This window comes from Buteo buteo, chromosome 22, assembly GCF_964188355.1.
Source record: "Buteo buteo chromosome 22, bButBut1.hap1.1, whole genome shotgun sequence".
NCBI lineage: Eukaryota > Metazoa > Chordata > Aves > Accipitriformes > Accipitridae > Buteo > Buteo buteo.
In genome coordinates, this window is record NC_134192.1 from 16,107,593 (window position 1) to 16,127,252 (window position 19,660).

General features: G+C 49.2%; 1 protein-coding gene across 4 annotated transcripts in view; it reads right to left on the reverse strand.

Moving 5' to 3' along the window:
- Positions 1 to 16,849, reverse strand: part of MBNL3 (muscleblind like splicing regulator 3) — a 94,169-nt gene extending 77,320 nt beyond the window's left edge. For 2 of the 4 annotated variants that reach the window (XR_012654002.1, XM_075054298.1), the window contains exon 1: positions 16,748 to 16,849. The gene's annotated coding sequence lies outside the window, so the exon portion shown is untranslated. Of the gene's footprint in view, positions 1 to 15,389; positions 15,498 to 16,495; positions 16,611 to 16,747 lie in introns of those variants that run through there. The other 2 variants (XM_075054300.1, XM_075054301.1) reach the window with 2 other exon arrangements.
- Positions 16,850 to 19,660: the final 2,811 nt, after the last annotated feature.

A 19,660-nucleotide genomic window follows, 5' to 3' on the forward strand; every position in this document is an offset into this window, starting at 1 on the left:
AGTTACAGTTAATAACATTAATGTCACATCACCCCAAGTATTTGCCCTGAGGGCTACAAGCTCCTCAGGGTAGAAACCCTCTCTCCCTTTATTCTGCAGCAGACTCTGACCTTGGTAGGACCCCACAGCCATTGCCGTAACACAAACCATCATTCAAAGCTTAAAACACATACTGGTGCCAGAAGTCTCTCAACTGGAGACAGGCAGCATTACAATGGGGCTGCCAGAGGGGTTAAGAAGCACTGCTGAAAAGGGATGCAAACAAGGACTTCAGGCTCTGAGCAAGCACACTCTGCCATACATGCAGCTCAAAAGGTTAGCATCACTTGTGAGCAAGAACTGTCTGGCTGAACGTACTGCCTTTGTTAACTGAGAACGGCTACATGATGGAGTGGGCTAATTAACTGCATTTTACTTTTGGGGACACAGCCTTAAATACTGGCTCTTGTCACAGCTGAAAATGAATTTAGGGACTACAATGAGAGCCGAGATAATTTATTTTCTACAAAATCATCAAATAATTGCCAGTCTCCTGACAGGCCCAGAACTCTATGCAAGGGCACTAGTGCTTATGCTGTTATTTCCCCAAGTATAAAAGTTATTAATGGATTGATGTGAGCAGTTATCACACCTATCAGTGCAGCAGCTTAGCTGGAATTAGCACCCAAATGAAGAACCTCACCATGCAACATGGTATGTGCTTCATGATGCAGTGCTGTGCAGACTGCATGTCCTACAAGGAGGGAAGACATGCCTGGCAGGATTTAAATTTAAATTTTCATACGGATTCATATAACCCTTAAATTTAGAGGGGCATAACACAGCCCTAGTGTAACTCTAGTTACTTCACTGGAAAACCACCAGGGCCAGTTGCAGTCCAAGGGAGCTGAGGGTTGTTTCCCCACTTCCTCGTGGCTGAAGGCCGCCCAGCAGAGCCGGCAGGGAAGCGAGTACTTTCCCCATAAAGTAATTCTCTATTTTTATCATGCTAAGAAAGTTTTTCATTTAGAAACTAAAAACCCTGCTTCAAGTAGAAGCCAAGCACCCTTTTCCTTTCAGATTTTTACCACAGAAGTTTTCTTCTAATCAAATAAGCCGTTTTTCCACTGAAAGGAATCATCGTGGAAATACCAGAATAGAGACCAGCCCCTGAAGGTCTCCAAGCAAGAAGTATAGCTAAATTGCATTCCTGGCTCTGGCGATAGCATGCTCTTTCATACTACGGTTTGCACTGTCACCTCATCCCTCTGTGCCTCAGGTCACCCATCCCAAATGATAGGGATCCTTGGTGCCAAAGCACAAAGGAGAGCAATATGCTCCATGTGTAAGTTAAGCAGCAGCTAGTGATTATGAACTACAGTTTTGGACACAATATGCTGCTCTGCTAAAGCACAGGGGTTATTGCTTCTGAAGTGCCATCCTCTTCCTCTTTCCTCCTCTCTCAGCAAGGAGAGAGTCTCCAGCATCCTCAGCTGCCAGCACAACTGAAGGTGGGCAGGAAGACACAACAGAGGTCAAAAGGAGCACAGAGATGTTTTCTGAAGCAGCTTCTGGCACATAATGCTCAGCAGCACAGCACAGCTCAGCAATACACCTTTCATCTGTACCAAGCAAGAGACCCAGACACTTAACCCTGTAACACAACAAAGTGAGGAGTGGGTGCTGTCTTCATGGCAAGGTGTTACAGCAAGCCAAACGCTTGTGTGGAAGGCTTCCCTTGAACAGCAGAAGAGGAAAGCTTAAGTCAGACTTCTATCCAAAAAGTGAGACTCGGGGGGGAAGGGATCCATCAGAAGACATCCATGAACTGGGGAAGAAGGGAGCAGCAGCCACAGTGCCCTGGGGGCAGACAAAGAACCTGGGGACCAGGTTCTACCTGCTCCCAAGCACAGTGAGATTCCCAGGGCCAAACCAAATTCTGCAAGTAAGGGCCACGCGTCTCCCCCTGCTGTTATCTTTAAATCCTCTTTACTCTACAGAGCTATTCTCCACCCTCCTTCCCTTTTAATCAGGCCTGACCTACAGATGTCAGCCTCATTTTGGCTAAGTCAACACAACTGCCACATCTAGGATGCTGTTACAGGAAAAACCTTACTTACACTCTTGGCTGGATTCCAGAATCTACTTCTTGGTCTAGACCTGACCTCGTTCCTCTTCTGCAAGCTTAATCCTTTACCTTAAGGGCACAGCAAACACACAGGGACTCCAATGTGGGCCTGTCTACGCTCAGTCTCCCCTTCAGCCTGCAGAGCCAAGAGACTCTTTTGATCATGCTGCACAAACACTAACGATTATTGATGTGAGGCTCCCTCAGAACTGCGTGTTCTTCAAAAACACACATACGTTCAAGAGCCAAAAAGCAAATGCGAAACACGCGCTTTATGTTCTGCTGGGTGAACTCCTTCCCTAGAGCTCATCCAACAGGACACGAACCTTCCATCAACAGTCCCCAAAGTTTCCTCAGATGCAGCCCTGGCCTCACACCAAAACCATAGCCATGTTGATACATCCAGCCGCATCTAAAGGTTAGAATAGAATAGTTTGGGTTGGAAGGGACCTTAAGAATCATCTAGTTCCAAACCCCCTGCCATGGGCAGGGACACCTTCCACTAAATCAGGCTGCTCAAAGCCCCATACAACCTGGCCTTGAGCACTTATTCATCCTTCAGCAGAAACACAAGACATCAATACAGGACACTAATTGAAGACAAAGGACTTCAACCAGCTACCACATCACTGTCCAACAATACCTTACCAGCAGAGCCCAGTGACTTGCTGCAACAGTATGGTCAAAGTAAGAGCTAGCTTATGGCTATTCCGGTATATGTCACACTTGGCCTGTTCCTTGCTGTCCCCACCCCGCGTGGCCAACATGCAGGAGTCACAGGCTGGAGGTGGATGGACAACAGCTTGTCCTGTCTTGCCCAAACACATCATATAAACAGGGTATCAGGACTGAGCGGGATCTGGCTCATGCACTCCACCTCGTGACTCAAAAACCTTGACCTTGGTCACGTATCAATAGCAGGAGTGGAAATATCAACCCATGAATGAGATATTAGCAACTAATCTGTTATCAGCTTATTCCAAGAGGCAGCTAGCTGTGGATTCAACCTTCAGGCAGCAACACAGGTGTTTACTGGCTCTCAAAGACATTTGCACGGTGTTTTCTTTAAGTGTTTGTGGGGGAAGTTCAAAATCCTAATTATCTGTATCTGATACGATGCTGAACCAATAATACTCTCCTGGTTCACAGGAGCTGTAAAAACAAAACCCCACTGAGGCTAGGAGGAGTCTCTGGATCAAATTCTCTGGGCTCCAAAACAGTCCTTGAACATGTACTGCAAGAAATCCTCCATACAGATGCACCTTTTCATATCAGGGGAGACAGAGGGCAGGGAGAGGAAAAGAGATTAAAAACAAGATAAAAGCCAGATCCTCAGGTAACAGAAAAATCAGAGATGCTCCCTCAGTTTACAATACCATGGATTTGAGCCAAAGATGCTTTTAAAGTCCTTTTATGAAATATTTTAATCTGTCTTTCTATCTGCTACGAGTACAAGCTAGGCAGTGCTTTTCAGAGAAATTATTTATTCAGTTTTACAGTGACTAACCTGAATTTCCAGACTGCTTCAAAAGAAAAACTGAAGCATTTCTTTACAAAAGGCAAGGAGCAACTAGGGTTCTTCCCCCCTTGTTTTTCCTTTTCTTTTTTCCTCCACCCCTCAGCTGAAACATCTCTACCTCTCATCTTATAAACAAACTACGTATCTTTCCACCAAAAAAATGCTCTTCCCTTCACCTCCATGCCAAAAATGGGCTGACGATTTTTTCAGGGTTTTTTGCTGAAGCCACCCAAAGTAGAATAAATTCCTTTTCTTTTTTTTAAATTGATTTTTCAGTTTAGCCATCTACTTGAATAAACAGCTAGGCTTACATCGCTGGCTGCAGCCTTACAACCTGGAATAAACCCAACACAAAGCTGAAAGCATGGGATTACCACTGGCTTGGCGTTAGCGGGGCACCCTACCAGAAACATCCACGGTCAAACACAAATTACAGGGTCAGTGAAAGTAGCCACACTGTTGCATGAACTGCCTCAACCTTACTTCCCAGATTAAAGAACAGAAAGTAACAGCACAAAGCTTAAATTAAATACAACTAAAACTCTAATCTAAGTCCATCAAATTAAGGACCAGTTCCAGAAGGCACGGACTCACCAGGATATGCTTCTGGCACCCAGAGGAGCTGTCCTGGGGATGGGGAGCTCAGGTAGCACACACCTATCTTCACCGAGGCACCTACTACGTGCCTGCTGCAGGGGAAGCAATGTCACACACAGCATGTCCAGTTTAAGGCAGGGTTTAAGGCCCTTACAACTACATTTCATCAAGAGTAAGCTCTAATTCTGGAAGCGGAGGGCAGATGTACATTTTCTTGTGTGGAGATGCCCTCTACTCAACCCAGCCTAAGACCTTCACTTACGCGAGGCTGTGATTAGGGGATTCAGGTCATGAGCAAGCAGATCTCATGCTTTAATTCTCTTTCTCTCGTTTCGGTTGCCTGAATCTCCAGGATAAGCAACATCACATTCTCGCAGAAACCTAAGCAAACTTGCATGCACCAGCTCTCTCCCTCAGAACAGGGAGATGCACAAAGTCAATCGTGATAACCTCCCACCCAAAGGTGTTGGATGCTGTTGCTGTGCCTTGCCACTCTCTCCCCACATTAAAGACTCAAACAACAATCCTAAGGCCAGTCTCACCTCTGTCTCCACAATCCAGCTAACATTACTGCATCAAGTACATCAATACTGTTGCATTTGAATCTTCCCTCCAGTACACCCCCCCAGGAAGATGTACATCCAAAAATACAGCAGCCTGCACCCCCCCCCCACTCTCCCAGCTAGCAGGCTTCCTCCCAAGATCACCCTGCTGAGAACCACTTCAGCAACTTACAGGTTTAAGACCATCCTAAAAATACCCATGCACCCGATATCAGACTCCAGCCCTAATTCCATCTTCCTGTAATCATCACACAGGATCAGACCCTTGCTAAGTGATCTGGAACTGCAGTAACACGCTTCTAGCACTGCTATTTATTTGTGGCAGCTTTCCCTACCTGCAGATGCTGTCCAAAAGTAAGAAGAAAAATTTGTGCTCTTGGGAGCTCATAGTCTAAAGGCAGAGGTCAGGAGAAACACTCTGTTCTTATTAATGCAGTTATATGGAGAGGAAAAAAAAAAGTCAAGCCTGTGTGCTTCTCAGAAGCAGATTATGGCTAATAATACAAAGATTACTGACATTAAATGAATTTAAATTCACTCTTCTATCATTCAGAATATTAAGGTTTTTTACCTTCTTCCCAGTATCACTCCCATTTGTAGTCAGCTTCACTTTCTGCCTATCACAAAGATGTTATATTTGGACTATAATCACCATAATGGACTTCTCCCCCTCAGCAGTTTTGTTGTACTAGGTATCTTAAAAAAAAAAAAAAAAAAGTATTTGTAGTGTTAATTTAACAGGCATCCTATCTTCCTTTTTTTTTTTTTTTTTTTTGTTTTAGGTAACCGCTGCATAACTCTGTGAACAAGTTCTGCAGTCCTAATGGCTTTTTTAGCCTATCAACAGGCAAGGGGAAAGTTTCACCCACGCAGCAGCAGTGTTACTCCTGCAGAAGGAGTGAGTGATGCTCAGCCCAGGGCTCTTGCTAGGGAGAGGGAGCTGACAGCACTTTCCAGCCTGACCATGCCACAGCATCAGCACACATTGCAGGCAAAGGGGACCAGCAAAAGACGTCTGCCACTGGTGATCAAAATCCGATTTTAAATTCAGGTTGCTCCTTGCCAACATTCACACTCAAACTGAAGACAGTGCTCTGCACTACCCCTAAAAAAGACTTTAAATATTTTTAAAGCCAGCACCAGCAAACTGAAGATGGAGCACAGTAATAGGAGCAAAGTCAGCCACAGATTTACTCTCAGGAAGAAAAACTCCTTTTGAAACTTAAAAGTTCCAGTTCAACTGTAGGATCCCTCTCCCCAAACATCCTATTGACAAACAAGTATCTAAGAACACTTAGAAGAAAGCCACCAGTCAAGCAAATCACCAGCTACCTGTCTGCTGCTGAACATCATGAATGTTCCCACTAAAAGCTTCTCACACATTTGCATCTACATTTTACTGAAAGAAAGGGAACTCCACAGCAAACAAACTGCAAATTCCTGCCTGTCAGCCCCAAATCTGGAGTGCTTTACTGGACTGTGGCTGCAGCCCCGAGCTCCAGCCCTCCCCATTTGTTCTCCTGGTCTGCACATGGGGAAGGCAAGCCAACACAACCCAAAGCCTACAGAGCTGGAATCAGTGGGCAGTTATCTGAAATGTAGTTTGTGGTGAATTCCCCTTGCACAGGATCAGTCCAACTCAACGGTCTAGTCCTTTTGTATCAAAAAGGGAGCTACTGCTTGTAAAAGGCACCTGCCTTAGCCCACAGCCTTACACAATGGCTGTATTAAGCATTACTCTTATTAATCAGTATGCAACTATAATAGTTAACATTTTATTGAAAAAAAAAACCAAAAAACAAACAAACAAACAAAACCCCAAACACAGCACCTTGCAAAAGGCCATCAGTGACCAGCTCAGCCCCACCCATGCAGATGCTCTACTGCAGCTCCACCACCATTTCCAGCTGACCCAAGTATAGGCTGCATCAGCCAGGGCAGCTCTGCCCTCCCACGGGGCCCAGGCCTTGTTCCTGCCCTCTCCCTCAGCCAGGACAAGCATTCATGAGACCGAGCACAAGGCAGAGGAATGAGGACAGCAGCAGGGAGGAAAGAGAGTGCATCTTTCAGTGCCAAAGCCCATTTGAAGGGCATGAAATGGCAGGCTCAGCTCCTCGTGGCACCCATGGAGGCCAAGGGCACTCGGCACAGCCCAGGAGCTTGAGCAGCCAATGGCTCTGCCTCAGCAATGCCCCTCTCTCAAGAGGCTTCCACAATTCCTCCAAATACGTACATTCCCCACAAGTTTTCTTCTCTCCTGTGTGCGGAAAATGATATACATTACAAACACACGGGTGGAACTGGATGCAGGCCCTACGATAGGGATGAATCCCGCAGCATTGTGCAACCAAATGCTCTTCCCCTCCAGAAGTCGCCAGGTACTGCATTCCCTGGGTTGGCTGAGCAGGTGGACGTGTTCCAAGACCTGGGGGAGAAACTGTTTCTCATGTAAGCTGGCATGCAAAATGGTGTAATTGCCCAACTAAGGGCATCTAGGACACACTCTACAGCTGCGCTGAATTTACAAATCCTGGTATCTCTAGAGGAACAAGATGGTGGCACTATACAGAAAATAAATAAATCCATTGTTAGACACACCAGAAACTTCCCTGTACCTTATGAATGGATCTCAGGGTCTTGTCAGAAGGCTAACCTTCCACCTAACACAGGACACAGAATGAATTTGCCTTTCAGCAGCAGCATCCTCATTCCAACCTTGGTATCTGATCATCAGCTACTGAATGCGTCATATTACAACACAGTCACCAGAGCTGGAAAGTCCTCAACCCAGCAGGTCTCTCCCTTCAGCAGGGCTGATACAAACTCATGTGGAATCCGCCAGGCATGCCCTACTCATCTCCTCATTCTCAGAAGGAACATGGATCACAGCTATTCAACCAACTGCTCTGGAGACCCTGAAAATAATAGTGAAGGAGGTCAGTACCAGGCGAGAGCCACCCAGGCCAGCTGCCCTGGGCACACTGGTCCAAGGGGGTGCACAGAGCAGGCAGGGGCAGAGTGAGGACAACCTGCCTGCACTTCTGAGCAAGGTGGAAGAGGCTGGTTGCATCCAGAAGCAGCACGGGAGGTGTCACCTCACTGCAGATATGCAGGAGGGAAGGGCCTTGCTGTTCCTCCTGCAGGAGAGCAGCCCACTCTAGTCGGCCTCATTTACATGACCTGTAGCATAGCCTCCTCAAGCACCGCGTGAAAGGTGCCGCTGCATTAGCCAGACCACGCCTGGGCACTCCGGGCAGAGCCGACATTAGCTCATTACCAAGGCTATGCTCAACGAAGGGCACCGTGGTTGTCACACTGAGTGTTTCACTGAGTAGTTAGTCAAGCCAAATTCATGGGTGGTGGACTTGGTCTGAGGAACAAGCTGAGGACCTGGGATGGAGGCATTTGGCTGCGCATCTAGGAGTCGAGTGCAAAGGCAAGGTGGAGATGCCAGTGCCAAAACCTGGGCGTTGTGTCTGAGGGCACAGAGGCACTTCACAAGACATCTCTGTGCTCTGGCTTCCTTAGTCAGATACAATGCCAGCACCTGGAGGCTTCAGAGAATGAAGGACAGACCACCTGTAACCCTATTGATGGCTCCATGCTACTGTTTCTTTTTTGTACCTCAAAAATAACTTTACTGGAACATAGCTGAAGATGCAACATAAGCCCCCCGGGGCCAGCAGTGCTCATTACCTTTTATTTAAAAACATTCAGACTGTATTTAAAAGGATCCCATGGATACCTGGTATGGCTATAAAGAGATCTATCCATCCTGACTTTCTAGCTGTAGACAGGGTAGGAGATCCTACAACTGAGCAGCTTAAGAAGAGCAAACAGCATTAACAAAGTTTTGACCAGATTTTGGAAAGAGAAACCTGACACCCTTTTTCTGCCTAGCCCATCCAGGGAAGACCCAAATCCTCTCTTCTCCTTCAGTTTTGTATCTTATGGCCTGTGGTAACACTTTGCATGCTGAGGACTAACCCAGCGCTTTGGAGAACAACTCCCAGCAGCAGCCCGGCAGCCAGCCATGGTTCAGAGCAGGCGATGCTCTTTTGCAGGAGCCGGTTTTCCTTTACAGGGCAGGTTTCCCCATCAGCGAGCCAGGGATGTTTGGCAGCTCACCATTCCAGCCTTTAGGACCGCTTTAACGACCGGTCCATCAACCCACGCACATCCCTCCTGGCATTACAGCCCTTCACAGTACAACCACCCTTCCGCAGTCCAGGACCTTTCACCAAAAGATCACCAAATGCTTCACAAACATTAATGAATTAACTTCCAGCATCCCAGTTAACTCTGGCAGCGTTATCCCCTCGTGACCAAGGAGCAGAGAAGCAGGCTGAGGCCTCCCCATGTCCCCATGAGCCTGCTGAGGAGCCAGCCATAGCAGCCAGACCTGCTGGCTCGCTCCCTCCCTCTCCTCAGCTACAGACCTGCAAGCTATTTCAAAGGCTCTTTCCAAAACAGAAAGAAAGAAAGAAAAAACCAAACACCCAACAACTTTCTGTTTTCCTTGAAAAGCAGGTTTATGCAACAAAAAAAGGTAGTAATAAAGGTTTCGCCATCCAAATTAGAAGTCAAAGGCAGCAATAAAGAGTCTCTGCAATATAAGAAACACGTTGTGCACAGCGTGAAATTTCTTGCTGCCTTGCAGAATGAAGCCAAACATCTTAATATGGAAAAACACCGCTACTTTTGACCCAAACAGATTGAGAACAGGAAGTAAAAACAAATTACCCAGCTGCGGCCTCCCTGCCTTACAAGCGGCAGCAGCAGCAGAGAAACCAGCGTTTCCTGCCCACACTCGCCCGCCTGCAGCCGCCCGGGTCTGCAGGCCATTTGCCCGGGGGCCAGTCCCACCTAAACCAGTCAGAGTTTGTTAATAAAGCTCTCACAGGCAAGATCCAGCCTTTATCAAAGATGAATTAGCCTGGGAGAGCCAGGGAAATGGAGACAGCAGGAATAACCCCAAATGCTGCACCCATTTGTGAACTGCACAGGGCCAGGCTCCCCTGTGAGGGAATTCCCCTACTTTCGGTGGCACTGTCGATTTTCACCAGCCAAATTCCTGACTAAGGACAGGCATATTTCAGGAGTTAATTTTGGTTTCACTGCATCATCACCAGAAAACCCTGAGAAATTAAGTCAAGCCTCAATTGGCTCAAAACATAATTGCATTTCTTTGCATTACTTTGTTTTTTTGTTGGTTTTTTTTTCTTTTTTTTTTTCTTTTTGAGCTTGTGCATATTACATCCTAATTATGTTTTCAAGCCCTCATTTGCAGCTACAGGAATAACCCAGAAAGACACACAGATGAGCTAATTTTCAAATCATCACTTGAGTAAGGAGCTCGAGCTTTAGAAAAAAGTGACAGATAGACCAAGGGACCTGCAAGAAAAAAGAAACATGCATAACTGACAGTCCGGCATCTCTTTTGTCAAAACTGGTAACTCAATCCCAAAGAGAATGGCTTTAAGACCTCAGCAGAGCAAATACTGAATATGACACATATAATGCAACAGAAAATGCCATTTACACAAACACTATACACTAAACAGCAGCTCAGAACCTGATATTTTGATTAAAACTCTGCTTTCAGAAAATCTTATAAGCATCATTTTTACTAGCTCAAGCAGATTTTTCCTACAAGATTTTAAAAGATTACATGCCAGGTGTAGAATACTTCATAAAGCAGAATAGGATTTTTGACTCGTGTGAATTTTTTTAAAAAATAATAGCAACTAGCAAATTACAGTCATTAGTACAACACTGCCTTCGCAGCAGATTTATGCCAGCATTACCGAAAGCAAAATTTCACCCAACAACACTTCTGGGTAATACAGACATCTGCAGAACTGAGTGAAAAAAGCACATAAACATGCACAACCACATATTTTGTGCATTACCATCTAAGACTTTTACAAGAACAGGTATTTTGTGCCACTGTTTTGCAAGAAGGTACCCCACGCATGCCCATGAGTACGTTTTCCAGCTCGCAGCCACCTCCAGTCCTACCTCATATTCTTTTAAATCCATCACCTTCGCACTCCTAAATGCTGCTTTGGCAGAGGGGTTGCACTGCAAGGAAGAAAACTCCCCCCACACCTCTGTTATCACACTGCATGAAATCCTCCCTCTGCCCCAGCAACCTCGGAGCAAAAAAAAAAATTAAAAAAAAAAAATATCCAAGTTTATCACACCAAGGAAAGAACAATAAGTGGGAGTCCGAAAAGGCAGTCAGAAGTGCCGCCAAAAAATCAGAGCTCTTTCTCAAAAAAAGGCCCTCCCTTAGGAAGCCTGCCAGTCAAACCTGATCACGAGGCTGTTTTCCGAGGGTGAATAGAGTTCTTATTGACACAGCTTATGTCTGCAGCGTGCAGCCCTCCGCAAGGCTTTCAAGAGCAGATCGGATTACACAGACACATTCTCTCTGATTTTATGCATTCAGAAGCCCTCAGACATAAAATACCCAGCTCTGAAGGCCACCGGTTTTTCAGCTCGCTATCAGCCTACGTGCTTTTACAAAAAAAAAAAAAAAAAAACCATCAAAAAACGCAGGCAAAGAGATCCTGGCACCTTTACTTGGGCTCCAGAGGACCTCACCCTTGCTGAACAGGGCCATATAATTTGGAGGCCAAGCCACAGATTTGCTCCATGTGAGTAATACAAGACGACTCATTCCCATGGTGGGTACTTAGCACTGGAACGGGAGAAGGGAAAAAATAAGTATCTGCTGACACCATTTAAAATGGGGGAAGATAACATCGCTCTGGGTAGACAATCCTTCCTGGAAGATGGCATGGAAAAAGGGGAGGATACACACCTTTTAAAAGAACAACACACACTGCCACAGCTTAGCAGGCAAGAGGTGCCCAACTGCAAAAGCATCGCAAGCACAAACTCAGGTAAACCAGGGTCAGCAATTTGCACACACACAGGAACCTACAGAAAACAAACTAAAAGTATCAATTTATACTGTTTCTATACTTAGGGGGCACAGTGAGGAACTCCATTCCAGGAGCAGACACATGTACTAAGTCTGGGGTACCTGTGATGCTGCATTAAAGGTGAACAGAGAATTACAAAATGTTATCTTGTTACAAATGCTCCGGCTTAAAAACTGTGCTTCAGCAAGAGAGACAAGTATGTGCTTAAATCATATGACAAATTAGGACCTGAGCATTGCCCTAGAGAAGGATGCATGCACTGCCCAGAGGTCTGGACTACACCAATTAGAAAGAAACTCACAAAAAACTCAGTCCAACAAGCAAACCAGTGCATTACACATGGGTAACTGGTTCCCTATCACCTAAAAGGGAACAACTCCTGCATCAACTCGTCCACACTGAATTGAAACTTCTCACTGAAATAGCAAACACAGCAAATCAAGCAAGCTTGAGCTTCAGAGCTTTTAAGGGATTTTAAGAGCAAACACACACTGTTCAATAAAGACATCCTTTCCCCCCTGCTTGCAGGCTGTGATCACTCCCCAACCGTTTCTATCATGTTGCAAACAATTTTTTCCTCACATTTTTCCTTCTGGGTGCTTGGAGGCTGGACCTGGGTAACCCAAATGCAGGATGCTATGTCTGTCTGCGATAGCAGTTCTCCTTTGGTTGGATGTTTGCACTCTTCTTTTCAGAGCACAGCAAGAGAGCCACAGCTCCTATGACTACCTTTGGAAACTGAGATCTAAGCAAACTCCTGCTTTTCAGCGCGCAGCCTTCCTCTCAATCAGCAGCCTCGTGTTTCTAGTACTCATTTTAGTTTCCACACATGACTTCTAGTATGTTCATGGTCAGAAAAGCCTGCTCCTATGAAGGCTGCGTACTCTTTCCCAACACGTCTGAGTCACACAATGGTTTGCTCCATTGCCAAAGCCAAGCTTTCACGACCGGCACGGCAGGGGTGTCCTGCTACAGGCATCAGTCACCAAATACTGACTGCAGATTCATCATCATCACCTGTGCCTGCATTAGCCACAAAGAAAATCTTCATTTGCTTTCAGGCTCCTGACTAAGCTGCAGGCACTGGTGACTAGAAAAGCCGTGGTTTGAATTGTGCATGAAGAAAGACCCATTTGCAAGACACTAGCGATGCAGTTTTGCCATCAGTTTAACTCGGCATAAGCCAGTGCTGCTAATAAAAGCAGCAGTCCTACCTGTGCACCCCAGGTCCTTGCGCCAACACAACAGTTTCTGTGGCCACATGGAGAAGCAAACCAAAGAAACAGTGGCGGCTAAAATGAGCATCACTTTCTTTCTTCTTGTTCTGCAAGGTTATTCTTAATCCACAAGGATGGTGAAGAGACTGGAGGGAAGGGCTGGAAGCAGGACCACTTTGTCCACCACAGCACCAGCTTCAAAACTGATTTGCAAGCTACACTGCAAAAGGTAAGAAAGCCAACCTCCCCTTCTTTGCAGTCACAAGTTTTTAAGTCCCACTTTGAGATCCCCTTAAACATGCAGAACAGCCTCTCAAAACCTCACTTCTTGTGGCAGTGCAAGTGCAAAACTCTAAGGTCCATGTATTCATCTTGCTAAGATGGGGCAAGCCCAGGAGAAAACTTCTAGGTCTGTAAAAATCTAAGAATAAGATTTAAGCCTCAGGCCAGCCATTCTCCAACAGAGAAGGAGGAGGCAGAGCAGGCCACTACTGCTTGTGAAGTGGAACTGGGCACAAAACCCATCAGAAAATCCTCTATGTGGATGCAACACCCCAGCACCTCAGAAGGACAACTGCCCAGCATCCCTACTTGTCAGTAACCTTCCTGCGGCACATGGGCCAGCACTGGGAGGGAAGAATGGCAGCCCCAGATCTGCTTGCTCTTTCTCCATGAGGATTGCTCACTCCCCCACAGTGATGACACCCTGACTTCTCCAGATCTGGCCAGATGCTGCAGGAGGTTGAGCAGCACAGAGGTTACAGCACCAAGGGGCTTGTTTCCTCACTGACCACCAGGTCTACTTTGGACCCCTGCCAGTATATCCCAAACCACCTGGAGGATAGCACCAGACCTGCAACAGACATACAGCTGTATACAGGCTGAACCAGGTGCATACATAAAACTCAGCCGCTTCTGGGAAGGCTGACTACGCCCGAGAGCAGACTGCACCTTCTCCTGCTATAAGGGTATCCCATAATACCTAGAAGCTTCTGCACAGTCCATTGTCTTTCAAAGAGAAACACTCAAACACTGAAATAGCTCTCAAACTTTTCTGGGCCATCACTACTTTAAAATGACTTCATTTAAATATGTACCATGTCTATATATATATATATACACACACGCGCGCACACGCCAAGGGAAATTAGCATCCGTGAGAAGGGCTGGTGCCCACACACCGTAACTCTGCACAGCCTCCCAGGTCTGCCTGTGCATGACTGTACCCCCACAGCTCCACACTAGTACAACTCTACAGCAAACCAGAGCCGCTCGAGAGCCCCTTGAGGATCCTGCCCCATTGGCAGGAGCACTGGAAAGACCACAGCTTGCAGGCTGTCCACCAGACCACTTGCTAACACACATCTTTTTGGGGGTATAGAGAATGGTGGGGGCAGGGAAGTTTTAAGACCAAATTAGAGAGTCCTTTAGATCCTTCAGTTCTGCCCAAAGCTGAACCTTTAAGTCCTTCCTTCAGGAGCTTCCCCCGCCCCAGGGCTGAGATACATGATTTGGACCTTCATTAGTAAATAAAGCTCGCAGGAGCAGGACTGTGCCACGTAAGGCGTTTCTCCAACCTGAGAGCAGCACCATTGCAGCCTCCACGTACTACCTTAAAAGCAAAATACCCGCAAGGAGGACCCATAGGGGGAAAACATCTCTGCAACCTCATGGAAGCTGCCGTATGGAAACTTTAACTGCATTACTTCTGCTTCTGCATAATCCCAGAAGAACTAGCTTAATTCAGACTGCTCCAACTCAAGACACTCGATAGTTTCAACATGGTATAGACTATTACCTCGCTCTAATTACAGGATCATGTTACATGTCCAACAACTGCTGCAATTTAGTCTTGCCTGATACATCCCAGCTCAAAATTGCTCATCCCACCTCTCACTCCAAAGAAGTAGCCTCAAAAGGATACTTTTGGCATCCTTTGAATAAAGGCAGGAATACCTAGCAACACTTCAGCATCTGACACGCGCGCACCCCAAGCCCCCAAAAGGTAAAGTCATTATTTCCTTGCAGTAACAAAGGCGACAACTTTTACCAGTGCAGAACAAACTAGTTTCAGGCAAATAGCACAGACACAACACTACTGCTCACACGGTTGTCTGTGCAAACACGTTACAGAATTACTGCTAATAACCACCACTGCACAATACCACGAATTTGCATGTCGCTCCCCAAGCCAGGTGTTGATCTTGCACGGAGCCTATCCGTGCAAGAAAGGAGTTTTCAGAGAAACAAGAGGTGCAGGATCAGGCCCTCAGAGTTTCACTACCTCAAAGGCAGGGGACGTTCCTTACTGCATCGCACATCTTGCCTTTTAGCTCAAAACCGCATCTGCAGCTCCCGCTGCCGTGAAAGGGAAAGGTTTTCTCCCTTCAACCGTTCGCCCGCGTCTGAGCCGAATGCTAACAGGTCTCTTACTTGCGTTTCGCCTCGCCACCGCCTCATGCTCTACAGGGGAATATTTTGTTCCCCGAGCGGACGAGCTGTCCGGCCATCGCTCCACGATGATTCAGCAAGGGGGTGGCTCCCCGTCGGAAGGCACACCTACTGCGAACTGTCATACCACGGGGCTGGGTGAAAATGGGAGAAGTTCTCTATCTATCATGGCTGCACTTTCTGAAATGCGTAGACCTGGCCTGGTAGGGTCGAGGGGGGCAAAGGCGGGGGCGGGGGGGGGCTCCATCAGCAGGCACATGGAAATAATTTAAGGAACTATCTCGAGGCTTTTAACTATGGCACAAGTAAATGAGGCAAAAAAAAAAAAAAAAAAAGCCAGACACTTTCAGAGCCAGCATCAACTTCGCCAGGCTGTGTTCTTTGTTTCTAGGCAGACTCCAGTGCGGTGGCAAGAATGAACAAATGCGCATGTCTTCATACGAATCCAATAAAAAAAAAAAGAAAAAGGAAAAAAAAAATCCCCCCTCCCCTCAGGCCCCTCTCTCATTGCTGTAGCAGTAGGGGAGCCCTCCAGATAGTTTGTGCTGCTTTTTCAGAAGTAAAAGTCCACTTCCACCCTCCTCTGAGCAGGCATTTCGCTACGCTACGAGGCGTTCGCGGGTTAAGACAGCGCCTGGAACACTTTCGGCTGCAAAAATTAGTTTTGGTGCGGGTTTTTTTTAATTTTTTTTTTTTTCTTACGAACGAAACGACACCCTAGCAACGCACCGCGACGCGCCAGCCGCCCTCCGCAGACGCTCCCGCCGCCGCCGCCGCCGGCGGAGCGGGGCCGCGGCCGGCCGCCCGGCCAGCCCGCCCGCCGGCAGACAAAGGAGCGAAGCGCCGCCAAGGAGCCGCGCCGGCACCCCCGGGCCAGCCCGCCGCCGCTCCCGGGACAACCGCCAGCGGCCGCCGAGCCCCGGCCGCGGGACGACCCCCCGCCGCCGCCACAGACATGCTCTCCAACACCCCCCCCATCATCACCACACCGGAGCGCGTCAGACCCGACCCCGGGCGCCCCGCGGCTCGGCGGAGGGCGGCCGTCCGTCCCCCCCCCGCCCGGCACCCGGGCCCGGGCCCGGCCTTACCTCAGCGGCGGCGCTAGCAGGCAGCGGGCGGCCGCACCGTGCCACGCGCGGCGGCACGGGGCGAGCCACGGGGGCCGGTTTAGCGCGGGGGCCGGCTGCGCGCCGCCATTTTAACGCCTCCCGCCCGCCCTCCGCCCCCCCCCTTCCCCCCCTTCCCCGCGGCGGGCGGCCACGCGCGGCGTGGAAATGCCACTCAGCAGCGGCGGCGCCCACCCCACCCCTGCCCCCCACCCGCCCCGCCGCCGCCGTTACATTGACGCAGCGGCTCCTGGTCGCCGGGCCCGCCGTGGCGGAGCTAGCAGGGCAGCAGCAGCAGCCGCCGCCGTCGTGGCCCCTCCGCCGCCTCCCGCCGCCGGGCGCACATGGTACGCTCCGGGGCCGCGCCGCGCCGCGCCCCGCCGGCCGCGCGCGCCACCGCGCCGCCTGGCTGCTGCCATGGCAACCGGCCGGCCGCGCCGAGCAGGCCCGGCCCGACCCGGCGCCGGTGCGGGCCGAGCGGCGGCCCACCCGTGCGGCGGCGCTCCCGGGCCCCGCGGGAGGGTCTCCCGATCGGCGTTGCCCCCTCCGGGCTCCCCGGACACCTTCTCCCGCAGCTGCGGGGTCGCCGCTGCCGCCCGCCGCCTGCAGCGGCGTGACACGGGCACCGGCCGGCGCACCGGAGGGGGGGAGCCGGGCCCAGCACCTCTTCCCGGCCGCAGGACCCGAAACCACCGCCGCCGCGCCCCCCCACGCACACCGAGTCCGCCCTGTCCCCAAAGGCGCCACCACAGGCACCTGCCTAGGGGCTGCATCCCCGCCGTCCCCAAAGCCACCGTCGCACCTCCACCCTGTCCCCAAAGCCACCATCACACATCCCTGCCGTGTCCCCTCTGTCCCCAAAGACACCATCACATATCCCTGTCGTGTCCCCTCTGTCCCCAAAGCCACCATCACACCTCCTCACTGTGTCCCCTCCGTCCCCAAAGCCACCATCACACCTCCACCCTGTCCCCAAAGCCACCATCACACCTTCCTGCTCTGTCCCTGTTGTCCCCAAAGCCACCATCACACCTCCACCCTGTCCCCAAAGCCACTGTCACACCTCCTCGCTGTGTCCCTGTTGTTCCCAAAGCCACCATCACACCTCCACCCTGTCCCCAAAGCCACCATCACACATGCCTGCCGTGTCCCCTCTGTCCCCAAAGCCACCATCACACATCCCAGCCATGTCCCCTCTGTCCCCAAAGCCACCATCACACCTCCTCTCTGTGTCCCCGTTGTCCCCAAAACCACCACCACATCCACCTGCTGAGGGGCTGTATCACCACTGTCCCCAAAGCCACCATCATACATCCCTGCTGTGTCCCCTCTGTCCCCAAAGCCACTGTCACACCTCCACCCTGTCCCCAAAGCCACCATCCCACCTTCCTGCTCTGTCCCTGCTGTCCCCAAAGCCACCACCACATCCCCCAACTGTGTCCCCAGTGCCCCCAGAGCCACCATCACATTCCCCTACTGCGCCCACCCTTGTCTCCAAAGTCACCATCGCATCCCTCACTGAGGAGCTGTATCCTCTCTGTCCCCCAAACAACCATCGCAACCCCCCCAACCGCATCTCATCTGTCCTCAAAGCCACCGTCACATCCCCCCGCTGGGTCCCCTCTGTCCCCAAAGCTATTGTCAGCCCCCCCCCCAGAGGGGCCGTGTCCCTGCCAGGCTTGGCCACCCTTACCTGGGTAGTGGCACAGCTCTTCCACACTGCAGTGCTCATTTTCACTCCTGTTTTGCAACAGAAAATTGCGTACACCAGGACAGTCGCGAGGGAAAATAGGCGCAATGTGAAGCAGATGAGAGAGTAAATCATAAAACCGTCGTACATGTTCTGCATACTGCAAACGAGGAGCTAATTTCCTGGCAGCCGTCTTCAGGATGCTTCAAGTCAGTCTTCGCCAATGTGGCCCTTAAAAACCTCGCAGACTTTGGCTGCGAGCAACACCACTCATTTCTGACTTTAGCATCTGATTCCCACAAATATAATTTAATTATGCATTTTGTTAGGGTGAACTGAAAACACCCAGCAGCTACCGGATCACCGAAGAAAACAAAGAAGTCAATCACTTTTTTTTAAGAAAAATCATCATTTTATGAGGTTCGGCGACATTTGCTACATTTTGTCAAGCGTGATCTCAACCAGAAGCAGAAAGAAGCAGCCGAGGGTTGTTTATTGCACACAGAGTGGCCCTCCCTGAGAGCAGCACTAATGGAAATGACTGTAATAAAACCGCCGGTGTTCGTGGTCTGAGCAGCAAAGCGGGAGCCCTGATGTCTGCACCCTGTTCTGACAACCACTTCCCCAGTGACCAGGAGCAGATCGCTTCGCCTCTCTTCCTAGTTACCATCACTGATTCATAGCTGAGATCAATTAGTTAATGTTTGCAAAGTCAGTTGAAGATGAAAAAGCATTCCATACTGCTAATAAAACCGTAATGATCCCACTGTTAAACATTAAACACACAATGATGTGTAAAAAAAAAAAAAAAATCACATTTATGGAAAATTTCTCTTCCTGCAAGGACAAAGGATTAGCTCCTAAAAAGGAAGGACGAGCTCAAATTCGCATCACAGGATTGTGTCTCAGGGGTTTGGCCTCTGTTTATGTCTCTGCTACCGATTATCTGTATGGCCATGGGCACATCACTTGGGCCAGCAGTTGCTGACCCACCTGAAGGTGGCAACTTAATCCAGAACTAGCCCAAAATCACAAGACACTTTTGGAAAATGCTGGTCCTGGTCATTTTGTGCCTCCGCTTCCAAGTCTGCTAAAAGGGATGTGGATTGCAGCTGCATAGCCTGATTTTTGTAGGCGAGATAATACAGCAGCGAGCAAATCCTGGCAACATGATTCTTAAAAGCCAGGAGAGCTGTGCTGCTTGGGAGAGACTCACATCACACCACAGCGTGAGGAATAAAAGCGGGTGTGTGGGACTTTCTAGGAGGTTTTTCTTGGCATTAAGTCTCGCTTTAGACGTAAAACTGGTAGCTGTGCCACTGGTAGGGCTCCGGGTCGCCGTATGTAGAGCAACGCATGTCTGATGCTCTGACCTACAGGCAAGAAGGAGGAGAGGAACCAGGAAAACCACGTTTGTCTGTACCTTTGGGCCTGCACAGGGCCACATTCATGGTGAT